Here is a 15,696-nt window from a genome sequence, read left to right as displayed (position 1 = left end):
TGCCCGGCCTGATCCCAGGCCATCACCTAGCCCAACAGATGCAGTTTATTGCTTCCTACAGTAGGACCTCGCCTCACATCAGAGGAGCGGTGATTAATGAAGGCCTTCACACCCCTAGATCCGACCGACACCCCTGCATTCCTCCCAGGAACACCCTTCCTCTCTTCTGATGACCCTCCCCGGCTACACCTGGCCTCTCGACCCAGTCCCAAGTCATAAAACTAGGTCTCGTGGATATACCCCCCCCCCGGCCCCGCATAGCAAAACGTGATCTTATCGCCTGCCCAACCTTAGATCAGACTACCCCCTCCTGCCCTCGTGTCCTGTTGGAATGTCCGGCTGCAGATTGCAATCACATGTTACATTTGGGAGGGGAAAACAACATCAGAGCGGCCGGTATGGGAATAGGCCTGGAGCTGGGATCCCAAACAGGCCCTTTTTGTACTTCAAAGTGTCTTTATTGCAATAAGGAATGTTTGTGCATCATAAACCTGTGTATAAAAGACAGAGCCGTAGAGAAACTTGTTAGAGCACCTCGAGAAGATACCCTGTTGTCTGATTTGACGTGTTATGTTCCGTCGGAAATAAACTCCTGTTTCCTGCCTTCCAGTCTCCAGCGCCTGCCTCTTTATTTGGAAATCATGAGTTGGGTGAGAAGCGGCTAACGCCGGGCAAACCTTGAAAGGGGTAATCGACCTGATCTGCCCGAACCCTTTGTTTTACAAGGCGTGGACTCCGGATAGTAATGCAGAATGTCCATCAGTTTGCGGTTCCCATGCTCGCTGTGTTCTGCAAGGCCACCCATCCATCCCCAACACCACCCCCTTCATCATTAGTGATACTCTCTGTGTCTCAGCTGGTCTTTCCCAGTTCACAAGTACCTCTGACCACAACTCTGCAATGGGGAGTCTACACACACCCCTGGCATCCTCTCAAAAGAGGGCTCTCTCCTCTGCCTGGCCCAGGTCGTAACACCTCGTACCCAAGCCTCCAACTGAGGGCCGATTTCCATGCGAGCGCTATGCGTCTTTTTTTTTCCAGGGCCAGGGCTAGATTCAAAAGTCCGGAGCCCACTTTCTTCATCTTAGGCCTCAGGAATAATCCCAACAGACAGGCGTCCAATGAGCAGGCGATGGGACGGCCCAAGGTACGGGTCAGCCTATTCACTCCAGGTCACGTGTTCAAAGTCCACGTCTAGAACAGCACCTCTAGGGCATGGTCCTAGTTATCCTCGTATATGGCCTGAAGTCAAGGAGGCCACCCAAAACCTGTAAAGAAAAACATTGTTAATTGTATGCCATCGAGTCATGCTCAGGCGGAGTTCCAGGTTCCTCATGTTGCATGTGAGTTTTTGCAATTTCAGCCACCGCACGCAGTGCCGCCACTCGCTTCTGCTCTGCCTGAGATGGTCATGGATCGACCACATCACGGCGTTCAGGATCGCTTCCGAGTCCTCTATATAGTTTCGGGCACCCTAGATCTGGTCTTGGGAAGGGTCTTCCCTGCTGTGTATGCTTCCAACCAGTCCCAGGTAGAGTCTGGCTTATCACCAAAGTGGGTCTTTCCGTCTAGAACAATCCGTAGCCTGGCAGGGAACATCAAGGACTATTGCAGTCTGGCCTCTTGGAGGGCCTTCTTGACTTACAAGTAAGTATGGGCGAAATTTGCGAATTAGCATTCCGCGAATTTGGGCGAATTCGCGGACCGTGAAATCTGCGAATTTGTGCGAACTCGCGCATTTTTTTATTTTGGCTTGTTCGCAGGGTTTTTTTTCAGCGCGGCTACCGCAAACTTACCCATGCAGTCGTTTTTGGGGGCGACCATCTTGTTCGCGGGTGGAAAACAACTCGGCAAACTCAGAATCAAGGTAAGTCAAAGCAGCGCGCGCAAGATTGTATTTTTGAAGCGCGAACAAGCAAAAAAAATTTGTGAACTTGCGAATTGCGGATTGTTTGGCAATTTTGTGCGATTCGGGGAACGCGAAATTGCCAAAAATCCACAAATTTCGCGAGCGGAACGAATTTTCAGCCCATGCTTACTTACAAGGAGCTCGCTGTGTCTGAACCAGAACCGTAAACTCCGGAAACACTGACACCTAGGCAACCTAGCCACCATTGGACGGGGAGGACGGCCAGGCGCACGCGAACATGCTGGTACTCTATGTGCCCTCTCCAAGGCCAAGAAAGGGGTCAGATGATTCGGGCCCACCTCCGTCTGAAGCCAGTTTTCCAAATGAGACACTTTGTCTGAGCCTTCTACAAGTTCGGGGAGTCCCACCACCCTAATGTTATTGTGATGGTTACGGCCTTCTGCATTTTCTGCATGCTATTACAGGGTTTGCAGTTTATCTCAAAGAACTTCCACCTTGCGATCCAGAGCCTTTTGTTCTGGTTGCAACTCATTCAGAGAAGTTTTAACCATGCCCACTCGGTCTGCCAGTTTGCGGTACTCTGCCCGGAGCAGCCCCAACCCCACTGACACTGCACTAATTTCTTGTTGAAGTGTAAGTTTGGTATCTGCAAACGCGACCAATACTTTATCAATGTGCAGCTGCATAGAGGGCTCCGGGGTGTCCCAGCTTTCTATCTTCTTAAACGCAGGCAGTGAGGGCTCCTCAGTACTGGGCTGTGCAGTCATTCGTTTGCCCTTTGGCTTGCCCATTGTGACGCAGATGCCGACCCCTGTAAAGAAATGCCCAGATCCAGGTTCAACACAGGCTCCGCCCAGCAGACCTCCAACCAACCCCAGACCAGGGGCACTAAAACAGTCCAGTAAGGTGTAGACCCCTGTTGGTGCCGTAGTATGTAATTACACAAAGAGCACTAGTCCCAAACCACCCGTTCAGCACTTGAGCACCACATCACTCTCATATATACCCCTCTCCCAGCTGGAAGAGAGCGGTCAGGGAATCGGTGGGTCTCAGAGCACTCCTGCCGCAATGGTCACAGTCACATCTAAGTCTCAGTGTGTGGGCTGTTCTCAGACCAAAGAACTTCTCCACTAATCTCTGACAGCTGTCTATGCCAATACTGCAAAATTCGCAATGGGGCGCTCCTTGGCCAAAATTAAAAATGGCCTCTGCCTGCAGCAGTCCCTGTCCCACTCATCTTTGCAGGCCTCTCTCTGCATGCTCCTCACTTCCTTAAGGCTGTCGTGCCCTCAGCCCAGCAATGGCAGCACCCCACAGTGAGCCCCTTCTCACAGGCACCAGTCTCCAGAAGGACAATACCACCCCACAAGCGTCGCTTCCACCATAACCGCCTGGGAACATTTGATGAGGTTTTCAGGGCCTAATACAGCCGTGTAGGCAACCTCTCTACAGGGCTATGTTGTTGCTCCTGTTTAAAAGCCCGAATCAGGCCTCAAGATCAGGGGCCTCCTCTGGCCCCAGCAGGGGACCATCATGTCGCTCAGCTCCACAGCAGCAAGAGCTTCGGGCCTTCTCCACGACCTCCCATGGGCCCCAGGACTCTGCCGCTCTTTGGGGGAGGTTCCGGCCATCAGGAGCCTCCACATCCTGCAGCGCACTCACCTGGCCTCTCACCTCTCTTGTCTGCAATCTCCGGGGTCCCGAAGCACTTTTCAGGGCCACTGCTCCACATTCAGCTACTGCCCCGGGGGGCCTCTTCCGGGGTTGTTCTCTCATCTCCGCTGCCTCCAGGGCCCCAATGCACCGCTCAGGGCCACGCCTCTGCCTCCCTTTCGTCCGCAAGTGCAGGCCTCACCCTGGGCCGCAAGACCAGCCGCCTCTTGCTGCACCAGCGGGTACGCCTTACGGGGCAGCTTGGCTTTTCCGCTGCAGGCTCGAGGGTGGCCACCTCTATTCCACAGGCACCTAGCCCCGGCTGTCGGGTCAAGAGGCCAAAGCTCCCAGGTGCCGACACCCCTACAGCTCAGGCGAGTCCCCAACCAGAGGTCTCACATAGCAGTGAGCCAGCCGCCATTTTATAAAGGTCTGACGGCAGTTCATCGCAGCTCCGTTGGCTCACCGCGGTACAGCCATCAGGGGCCTCAGTTTCCAGGACTCTCCTAGGGGGTCTCCTCCACAGCTCCAACTATTGTGGCCGACTCTCCTGCAGCCCGGGCCACGGATATCTGCAGGATTAACGTTGGGCCGGTGAGATGCAGCAAGTTCAAGCGTCCGCCATGATCAATCCGATCTCCTTGCAGGCCCATCCTCAGTGGCGTAGCTAAGGGGGGCGGCCCGCCACGGGTGGCACTGTTTTTAGGGGCGGCGGAGGTGGGCAAGTTTTGTCTGTCGACTACCACCATCCACCCCACTCCCGAGAGCAAATCATCCGTCAGCCGCTAGAGCACCCTCCATCCCCTCCCACCCCCTCCCCCCTGAAAAAAGTAATCTGCCACCCCAAGCCCCCCGCTTTTGCACCAGGCGACAAACTTAGGTTCCACCCCGGTTGGCAGTAGCTGTCTAGCTACACCACTGCCCACCCTTGATGGAAGCATCTACCAATGAATCCTCCCCAGTGAGTAAAAAACAAGAACCCAGTCCTACATTACACTTAATTTTCTTTCTTTATATAGGTTACACCAAACTCTTATAGTGGCAATGTACTGTTGATGTACTGCTAAAGAAAAGCGCATTTTACAATTATTATTTTTAATTTCCCTACAACGTGCTTTGGTTTTAAAATTAGATTTATAATAATACGTACTATTGGATAAAACACATTCTAAATATCAGCAAATTATCTCCCAAAAATCACACATTTCTTAAAACATTGACAGACATATCTGCAGCCACTTGCAAACAATGAATATTAAACTCATTTGCTCTAAAATCTGTATAAACCGTACTAAAATCAGTTAATAAATCACATGATATAAAAATACATAACGAGTAACATGTTTAATTTGGTCCTATACTGCTATGTCGGGGGAAAGGTGACATTTAATAATCACTTGGCCTATATATATATATGTGTGTGTCTCCCTTTTTTCACTATTTTACTATCTTTCTTCTTCTGGGTCATAGTCATAGTTCCAAAAATGAATGCCAGTGCCCACCACCTGCACAAACTAATCACTGCTCACGCCACTCACGAGACCAGGTCACCCCAACCACTCCCCACTCCCTACAGCCAACACAGACACAGCCAAACACCCATGCGAAGCAGATTCACCTACACTCATCATGCTGATCAGAGATGAGTCAGACACGCCCATACCCCTGGCACCCATCTCAAACACACCCACACACATGAATCAACACTGAACTCTCTCACACTCTTAAAAGCCTGCCCACCATGAATCACATACAGAGATATCCCACTTAGAGCTCCCAAATACACCAAAACAAGCTGTGCCTTGCCAAGCACGAGTTCAATTCACATCTTAGCACACTCCACCCAACCAAATCTAACTCCCCTCTTTTCTGTTTCTAACAAATCCAAACAAACTATGTCTCACCAACAACCACAAGTACCTCAAAACACATAGTCCAGCATTTATGCAACAAATCACCCATCCATTCACACACACCAACATTCCATACGCACGCACTACTGAAGCCTCACGCACTCCAAACAGAAAAACTCAGTACCCCGCTTTCATTTTTTAGTTCTGTGTTTTTTTAAAGCACCACTGTCAGACATTTTGTTTCTAATATACTTATAGTTGGTTTTGAGGCCGCATTCTTCACCCATTGGCTTTTTTCGACCAGCCCCTTTTCAACCATTAAACAAGGACTTTTTCAGCCTCGTCTCTGCTGAGATCACTGGAGTATTTCTCTCGTCTAATGCGATTGGCTGTTTGGGTGTATCTTTCTGCCTCCAAACGAGTGCTTGCATTTCAAAAGTGCACACAGTATATCACTGTTTGCCGCACACAACTGTTTAAGTTTAACGTGCATTTCAAATGCAAATCAATCCATATATATATTTTAGTGCTACAGGTGTTTTTAATCACTTTTGTTAGCCCTTGAATTTGAGCCTGATGCTGTCATGGCCATAGTGATGGCTTTTTTTTGTTGACATATGGGGACCCCTGATACTAAGATGCCCATCTTGCTTTCCCTTGGCGCCATCTATGAGTCAGGATTCTCAAAACTGCAAAAAAAAACACAAAAAAACCTCATAACAGCTTCCTATATCTACTGCTCCTCCACTTTATCCTCTATACTGGCCATTTCTCCCTCTTGTACCTCCCACCTCCCCTGTTCCTCCACCCCTTTTCTCCTCTTCTCTTTCCTTTTGTGTAAATTCTTCTTCCTCCTGCCCACCTATCCATCTTTAGGGCTTAGCATCAGTTCTGCAAATAAACAAAAGCGGCCTTTAATGAAAGCTCCCTTGCCTTCATTTCTGATCCTGTTTTTATTTCCATTCAAACTAGAGTTCAGTTGATCATTATACGCCTTAATTGCTTTCTGTATCATAGAAACTATAGAAGGGCTAAAAACGAAGGCCTGCATTTCACATAGAAACAAAAACAGGCAAAGGGGAGCCCTTGGTTTAATACTTAGATTTGCATGCATTGTGCAGGTTACAGGTTAAAATATTTGATAGCGTGAATTAGCCTTTAATTCTTCTGAAGTGTCAAGTGTAAACTCAGGTTAGACTTTTGCTGAACACTTGCCAAATATATTTACTAATGCAAACACAGTAAGATGATGGATGAAGTGCTGAAACTTTTCAGACACTAACGCGGTCACTATTAGATCTGGGTTAAATCCATCATCATTATTTAGCTCACTTCGTCATCCCAGATCAGACCCAGCCTTATGCCCGGGCATGGGTCCCTTGCTCACTTTGCCATTGGATTCAAGCTAGCCTGGCTGATGAGGGGTGAAACCTCAAAACCGGTCCCAGGACGCTGGTTTCCAGTCCAGGGAAGACCTGACTTGGCAGTTTGGGCTGACTGTTCCCATGAGGAGCAGGGTCAAGACTGATTTGCATCTGGCTGGGTCTGAACTGGGCTGGCAAAGTGAACTAAAGAACGATGATGGATTAAACCCAGTTTTGTGACTGGGGGTGAGTGTCTGAAAAGTTTCAGTGCTCCGTCCATCATCACTTTGTGTTTGCTTTGTTCGCCCTTAGTGGGATGGGTTTGCCCAGATGTGGGTCCCTTTCTCACTTTGCCACTGGATTCAAGCAAGCCTGGCTGATGAGGGGTGTTACCCCGAAACCGGTCCCAGGATGCTTATTTCCGGTCCAGGGAAGACCTGGCTTGGCAGTTCGGTCTGGACTGTTCCCATGAGGGACAGGGTCAAGACTGATTTGCATATGGCTGGGTCTGAACTGGGGTGGCGAAGAATGAAGATGGATTCCACCCAGATCTATGACTGGGGGGAGTGTCTGAAAAGTTTCAGTGCTCGGTCCATTATTACCTTATGTTTAATATATTTACTATACAACAGGGGCTTCCATATTAGAGAAGGGAGGGTGGGTTCCAGGCCACATTTTTATGACTTCAACATAAAATAAAAGAATATGAAACTAATCAAAATGCGTCTCATGTGCTTGGTGATTATCCTGAAAATCTGGCTTAGCTAGGTACAGGCCGAAAGAGCCAATTACACCTGCTTTTCCCTGAACAGGCACACAGGCTTCTTGTGCATGTATTCACTTGTAACCAGAGAAGAGCAGCGGATTAGAAATCGCATGTGAGCAGCATCTCATTTTTTGATTAGACACATGTATATCCTGATACTGGGTCTATGCAGCTTGTGCGCAGAGCGGCCTTAATAAGGATAGTCTTCGCATGTGCACCTTTTAAGATCAGTCTCCAACTAAAGATGATGAGGGAGTGGCTGAATGAGTTACGCATGGGCATTCATGAATTATGCCGTGTTCCATGGAGATGCTATTTCTGAACATTTGGGGTGATCTATAAGCCCCTTATGGATGCTCCTCGACTAATGACTTTTGTGGTGGTTCCTGGATATCTAAGACTTAGCCTTAGCATGAACCTACAATTGGCTGTGCAGCTTGCTTTTCATAGTAGCCACCGAGGTATATCATGACAACAGTAGGCCTGAGCGGAGTTCGATGAGCTTTGCTATGCGGAACTCTGCAAAGTGCGAAAAAAATCTGCAATGCTACACGGAGTTCTGCAAGCGGCGGAGTAAGGTAAGTTGTGCTTCTCGCGCTGATTTATAACACCAGGAGTTAGTCCTGCGCTGTAATATCGTTGTGAGCAGCACAACGTGCAGGACAAGAGGGCGCTGCTTCTTAAGTAGATGTTTTACTTGAGTGGTAGGTTCCTCAATGCGAGTGGCAGGTTTCTCAACACAAAAAGGGTGGACTGCGTGACTGCCCACATTGAGAAACCTCACCGGGAGGTGGACTAGTGTACGATTTTCCTCGCTCGTGAACTTAACGTTGCCGAGCCGTGTGAGCGGAAAAAACACTGCTACGTGCTCTATGCGGAGTGCAGAGTGGGCAAAACTCTGCGAGCAGAGCAGAATTTTACATCCAGGCCTAGACAGCACTTTAAATAATCTATGGATAGTAATTGATTTTTTTTTAAAAGTTTTTTATTGACAAACTGATAGGGAAGACATTTCATTGTACATGTAATGAGAAAATCATTATTTACATAGTATATACAACACGTTCCCTAACAGGAGTTAGTTCCATTTTCCACTTAGAACACAATATATGATAATTCAATTCATACATACATAAAACGAGAAGAAAAAAAAAAAAGAAAAAAAAAAAGTAATATAAAACCAAAACCAATAATAATTTTGTCCACCAATGTAAACTACTATACATAAGTAGGCGCCTAGCCATCAATAAATTTGCCCCATATTTTCTCGAATTTTTGTAATGAGCGAGCTCCTCTTAGTTTAGCTAATCCTAGCTCCATAGAGTGAATTTCATTAATTAATGACCACCATTCCCAAATATTAGGAGGTTTGGGGCATATCCAAGCTCTAGCCAGTGTACGTTTTGCACAGGATATGATGGATAGTAATTGAAAGACAATTTTAAAAAGTTTATCCTTTTTTTATTATCCCTTATTACTCATTGTATAGTGTTTTTAAATGATGATGGAATTTTCCGAACTGCAACAATGTTCAAACTCAGTGGACATCACTTTCTGTGATTACATCGGGATCAAAGGTCATCTTATGTTGCTTCCTGTGAAGTGATAGGGGTATTAAAAAACATGTTATGTCACTTCCCCTACCTCTGGCATTTTGGTGAAATGACTTCCATTCTAAAAAATAGCAAACACCTCAACACCTGCAAAATAGCTCAAAAAACTCAACACATCAATGAACCCACACTTCAGAACACAGCACTTGCATCAACCGAGAACACAAGTAAACTAACTAATGCCCTGCTCAAGACACTGAAACAGTGCTTAAGAGGGCAACATTTCACCATCTTACAGTGCCTGATGGACACACCAGCTGCTAAAACCAGTGTTGGACCGGGACATATAATAGTCCGGGCAACAAAATAAAAGTGCCCCCCCATTAGTGAATTGGAAAGCTAAAAAAGTGCATTTTTGCAAATTGGGGCAGTTTTGAACTTGTAAAGTCACGCTGTGATAGTGTTTTACAAGGTATGGAAAACTGCATACATTTGAGCGTGCTGCATAAAGCTTGGAAGACGACAAAACAGGACCACAAAAGGCCAAAAAACTAGCCCATACATTGGTCAGTTAGACCAGCCCGTCAGGCACTGCCAGATTGCCATACAGGCCAGTGCGACCCTGGTTAAATCACACCTTTCGTGCTTACTGTAAAGGAATTCACTAACCTCACCAGCCAAAACATCAACCCTAGGGTTACAGGTAAACCCTTGCACAATGAGTCACTCTCAGTAGAACTCTTCTACCACCACCATTGCTCCCGATGCCAACGCTGCACACCCGGCACCCGATCCCTTCCCTGGATCGATGTTGCTTCCCACCTTGTTATGGAGTTTACAGATTTAAATTTCTATAAAAGGACGGCACTAATGATATAATTAATTCAGTAATTACCAAATAAAAAAAGCTTTGTCTTATTTAGAGCTTGGTGGGAAAACAGCGCTTCTTCTGTGCCAGGGGCGGCTCTAGGCTCATGGCGGCCCTGGGCAGGGAGCGTAGGTAGGGGGCCCTGGAAGAGGGGGTCTGGGCGGGGCAGAGCCCCCTGGAACTCAGGAAGGTGTTTTAATAAAACGCCCAGAAAAGGCGTTAGATGGCCAGTACCTGCGGCTTGCTCCTTCCTGTGACGCTACGAAAGCCTGCTGAGCCGCCTTTCTCTTTCGTTTCGAATAACCAGATTTGTGTCTCAAATTCTCTTCATTTTGCTTGCAATGGGTACGTGAATGTCATGTGCCCCCTATCCCACCAGATATTACCTATGACTATTGCGCTAACACAAGTACTTTATAAAAACTATAGATAAACTTGTAAGACGACTCGCCCACCGGAAAAGGAAAAGGTTATTGTTGCATTCGCGCAAGATGGCGGTGGCCGTGGCTTATATACGCCTGTACCAGCGGGCCAGCAGTGGGTAGGGAAAAAAAGAAGCCAATCAGGAACCAGGAGGAACGCAGGCGCAGAGGCCAGTGAAGAAGGGGGGGGGGGGGTCAGGGTGTTTGGAAGTGGAACAGAGCTGGAGGCTGCCAAAACCCTGCCAGGGGCCGCCACGCAAATATGTATCCATCCTCAGAGGATTATTATATTAAGGATATATATTGGCGTGGCGGCCCCTGGGGTTCAGCGGCCCTGTGCAGGTGCACAGCTTGCCCATGCCTAAGGCCGCCCCTGCCTGTGCAGCCACTCTCTGCACCTCCTACAAGGGGGTCTCTGTGCCCCCTTTGTAGTGCATGCCAGGTGCCACCAGCAGGGTCCACCTTTCACTAATGCACTGCCTCCAAGTGAGCTGTGAGGTTGCTCAGCAGGGCCGGCATTAGGTCAGGGCGACTGGTGCGGTTGCACAGGGCGTTGATCTGGGGAGGGGGCTCTGACTGGGGTAGGGGGTGCTGACCTCGGGGGTGGGGGGGGTGCTGTGTTAACAGTAACTCAGGATTTAAAAGCAACTGCTGCAGAGTTCCTTGTGCGTCCAGCTTTCAGGCAGCAATAAAAATGTCAAGGTAACTGTTGTGGTTAACGTTCCTGCTAGAGAGAAAGAGATTGAAGTTTTGTCTAGTGTCAGTTTTGATCTGCCATAATGTAGCACCGTCTCAAGGGTTAATGTGCCTGCTGTGAAGAATGCGTACTCTGCGGATCACAGATCTGTATTTTATGTAGATAGCTGAGTGGGTTACTGTCTTAGTCACAGGATTCTCCTGCCTCCGCAGTTCATAAGATACAACCCTGATCTAGAACAGTGACTGTTGCGAACTGTCATCAAAGAGCTGCATGCAAACTGCATAGAATAGGTTAGGACGTTATGTTTTTTCTCCCCAGTCTTTCATTATTTAGTCCTAATGATGCTAAAATGGGTTCGTTTGGGTAGATCTACATTCTAATTAGTAAAGCCAGACTTTTAAAACAAATGAAATGTATGTGAGAGAGGGGGCTATGGAGAGACGAGGGGCATGTTCGCCCCGTGGTAGTGCACCGGTGCTAAAGCCAGCCCTGGGCTGCTGCATGAACTGTAAGAGGGCGCCCTGACCCGGCCTGCCCCCTGGCACAGGGCAGGTGTGGTTTGAGGTGTGCACACACTGCAGCCGCCCACACCACACGAGGCACGTGTCTGCTGGGTGACCCAGTTCCAGACCTGCTAAGACAACACAGCAGTACATTCAGAGCACTCTTTATCCAAACAGAACCAGATGTTTATTTTTTATTTTTTTATTCTGAAACTTCTGCTTTTAAGGTGACGTCCCTGTGCCAGGCCGGCAGCTCCTCTGGGTGGCGCCGGGTGCCCAGGGCCTGAAATGAGCCCTTATTTTGGGCGCTCCCGCGACGGCACCGTCTTTCATCGTCTGCCAAGGCGAGGCCTGGCCCGCGGCGCAGGCCTGTCATTTCCTCCACGTCTGGGCGAGACTTCCGGTGGGGTTTCCCAGCGGTGCAGCCCTGCGGCCAACCGGCCAGGGCGGCGGGATAATGGGCACCTGCGCCGCCCCCTCATCACGGGGCGGGGAGCGTGATCAAAAGAACCCCTGCCGCTAGCGCCCCCTGCTGGTTGCATGACATGCTGACACCGCCGTGTGCCCATCCGAAGCTTGGCACCTTGGCTGTGAGCTGGTTTGCCCATCCCAAAGGCTGGCACTGCCTGCTGGGCATGGAAGCTGACAGGACGTATGGTGAACGCATGCATTCCTCTTCGACTTCATGCGGACACCGCAGTGTGCCCATCCGAAGCTTGGCACCTTGGCTGTGAGCTGGTTCACCCATGCCAAAGGCTGGCAAGGCCTGCCGGGCCTGGAAGCTAACAGGACGTATGGTGAACGCATGCATTCCTCTTTGATCTCATGCGGACACCGCAGTGTGCCCCTCCAAAGCTTGGCACCTTGGCTGTGAGCTGGTTCACCCATGCCAAAGGCTGGCAAGGCCTGCCGGGCATGGAAGCTAACAGGACGTATGGTGAACGCATGCATTCCACTTTGATCTCATGCGGACACCGCAGTGTGCCCATCCGAAGCTTGGCACCTTGGCTGTGAGCTAGTTCACCCATCCCAAAGGCTGGCAAGGCCTGCTGGGCATGGAAGCTGACAGGACGTATGGTGAACGCATGCATTCCTCTCCGACCGTTCCCTGCCCTACCTTTAGACAAAGGAGTGCTAAGGTGGGCTAGCCCCCGCCCTGACACTGCGTCACCCACCAGGTGCTTAGGAACGCGGAACCTATGGTCTAGTTAAAGTGAACACGTGACCAGCCCAACCACATCCCGGAAGCAGCTGGCAGCCTTTCATCTTTACTCGTGCACATTTCCAGGGCGGTGCCAAGTTTTTACCAAACTTTGCCAAGTATATGGAAACGTTGCAACTTCTTCTCAAGGTCTCATATTTTCACTTTGACACTTCCGCAAACAAATCTTGACTTTGGTACCAAGATTTGCCCGTCATAATTAACGCCAACAAACGGTTTTGAATAAGTTGCACTCAGGGTACAAAAAGTGTAATTTTTCTACGTACATGAAATGTTGCTCTCAGTTTTCCCATATTACAAAAAACAGTGGTCCCTATATGTAAATGATACACAAAGAACAATGACCATACACTTAATAAGTAGTATGTCTTCTGTCCGTCCGGACAGGATTTTTATTTTTCATTAATTGCAAGTAAAAGTGTTTCTTAGAAAAGATGTCAAGCGGGCACAGCCGTGACCCTCAACATACAAGACACAACAACAAAGAAGCAGTGTAAACAAGGCAAAAGAATCCGTCTGCGCACTTGTACCTCAGTAAAGCAGACTTAAAGTATACAAAAAACCACACCATTGCATTATTAAGTTTTACATAAATACTTTGCATATGGGGTTAAAAGTCAACGACGTTTCGATGCCTATTAGGATAGAGGCATCATCATCAGGACAAGAGCTGGCATTATTGTTGTCTTGGACACGAGTAGTAATTTTAAGCCTTTTTGTTACATTTACTTTATATACATATTTACATTGGAAAGAAAAAAAAGGGGGGAAAAACAGAAATATATATATCATGAGTAACAGGCATGTATAAAAGATCCTTTTGTTGCAACCTGTGGGGTGATTGCTAGTGATGCATACAGTCTTCGGTCCCTGATGGGTGAAAGGAGTTTAAAACATTTGTAAATCCAAATGTCGGCGCAGTGATTGTGGAAAGAATAAAGTACGGCTTCATGCAATGCTCTCATCGGAACATAGAGTTGTATGAGCATATTTAAAGCGGCTGAATTCGGTCTAATCAGGATTTGAAGTTTCGGCGCCGTGACAGTGAAAATATAACGGCAGCTACATGCATGGCAGTGAGTTGAGGACCGAAAAATGAAAACCAGAGTGTACAGTCTGGTTGAGTTGTGCACGGTAACGATTGAACGTGCAGGCTATTGCGGCGGTTGGCGTGATGGCTCAAGGGGAGGGTGAAAGAAGGAATAAGTGAATTACACATACGTAGTAACAGTGTGGCCATCCGTAGAATATTCTACTTGGTTGAGGCAGCTATAGTCGGCTGTCTGTGAAATAAAACGGGGGGTTAAAACCTTAGCAATACGCGACGTGTGCATCTACCAAGGGAAGTGGGAGTGGTATTTTACCTGGTTGATCGGGTGTAAACCTCGACTGTAATTCTTCGGTATCTTAGTTAACCGGGAAGGTAATCATGACTCGGACGTAGTAAAGCCGCAAGGAGCACAATGGCTACCTATAGAGGGCAAAAAGGGAACCCGGTTACACGAGTGTGTACCGTGGCACTTGCAAAACAACGGTGTTTAGGGGGGCGTACTTACTGCATAAGTGCATCAGCACTGCTGCGGGTATGGCGATCCGGTACTCGATGTGCTCGGTTTCCCGGGTATTATCATAAAAGGGGGGTAAACAGCGTGAAAGGACTCGCTTGTGTCAGTGTAGTGAAGGGGAATGATTACGGCGGCCATCTTAAAGTGGTGATTTATATTATAGTGAGCATGCAGATTTTGGAGCAAGGGAGGAATAAAACAACTACATATTCAGAATTAACATACACATGTGAGAAATTCTAGATATTTACAGCAAGGACGTCCAGTCCTCAAGCCGATTCAACCCATTCCGAATGCTGTTTGTTCGCAGAATCCAGTGTAGTTCTTCTTTATTTAACAATTGGGACATGTCTGCTCCCCTGGGGGGCGGTTTGATAATTGTAATCACTGTCCATAAAAGGTCATTTTCGCTGTGTCCATTGGCAGAAAAGTGTTCCACGAGAGGTGCATTCGCTGTTTTGCATTTGATCCTGCTTCGATGCTGGCCAATTCGGAGTTTGATTTTTTGGCTGGTTTGCCCTATGTAAACAAGCATACATGGACAAAAAATGGCATACACTAGATTCGCAGAGTTACAATTAGAGAAATACTTCCGCTCAAAATTGATGTTACCATATATAAACGTTTTTCCTTCAATTGTAGTGTCACAGCAAATACAGCTTCCACATTTAGTGTGGCCTCTGAGTGGTGGAAGACCCCAAGCATCATTTATAGTTGTTTTCAGTGTTGGCGGTGGGAGAGCTGCCCTAACTAGATGATCTTTGATATTTTTTGCACGCTTAAAGGCAAACATAGGCTTGTCTAGTGTTAATTGCCCTGCATTGAGTACAGGCCAATGCTCCAAAACGCTTTTTCTTATGGCATTGGAGGCTGGTAAAAATGTTGTGACACAGATGAGTCTGTCCTGTTCATTCTTTTGCTTGGGCTCTAGAAGGGTTTCTCTTGGGCAATACCAAGCCCTTTTCAGGGATTTACGCACAAATTTGCGTGGGTAACCTCTGCTTCTGAGTTTCTTGCTAAGGATCTTGGCTTCAGCAAAATAGTCATCCCTAAAGTAACAGTTACGCCTAATGCGGAGGAACTGGGAGAAGGGTAAGGAATCGCGTAGTGCCCGGGGGTGATGGCTGGTATATTCAAGCAAGGTGTTGCGCTCTGTGGGCTTGCGATGCAGTGTGGTAGTTAGGTGGCCTTCAGTGTGTTTTATTTGTAAGTCAAGGAAAGGGATGGAATCTTTACTGGTGGATAGAGTGTAAAGGAGACCACCACTGTTGTTGTTTAGCCAGTGTTGGAATGCTAAAAGGTTTTCAGGGGACTCATTCCATATTAAAAAAATATCGCCAATATATCTTTTCCACAA

Source organism: Lissotriton helveticus, chromosome 12 (genome assembly GCF_964261635.1).
Source record: "Lissotriton helveticus chromosome 12, aLisHel1.1, whole genome shotgun sequence".
Classification (NCBI taxonomy): domain Eukaryota; kingdom Metazoa; phylum Chordata; class Amphibia; order Caudata; family Salamandridae; genus Lissotriton; species Lissotriton helveticus.
Note: the sequence above shows the minus strand (reverse complement) of the source record.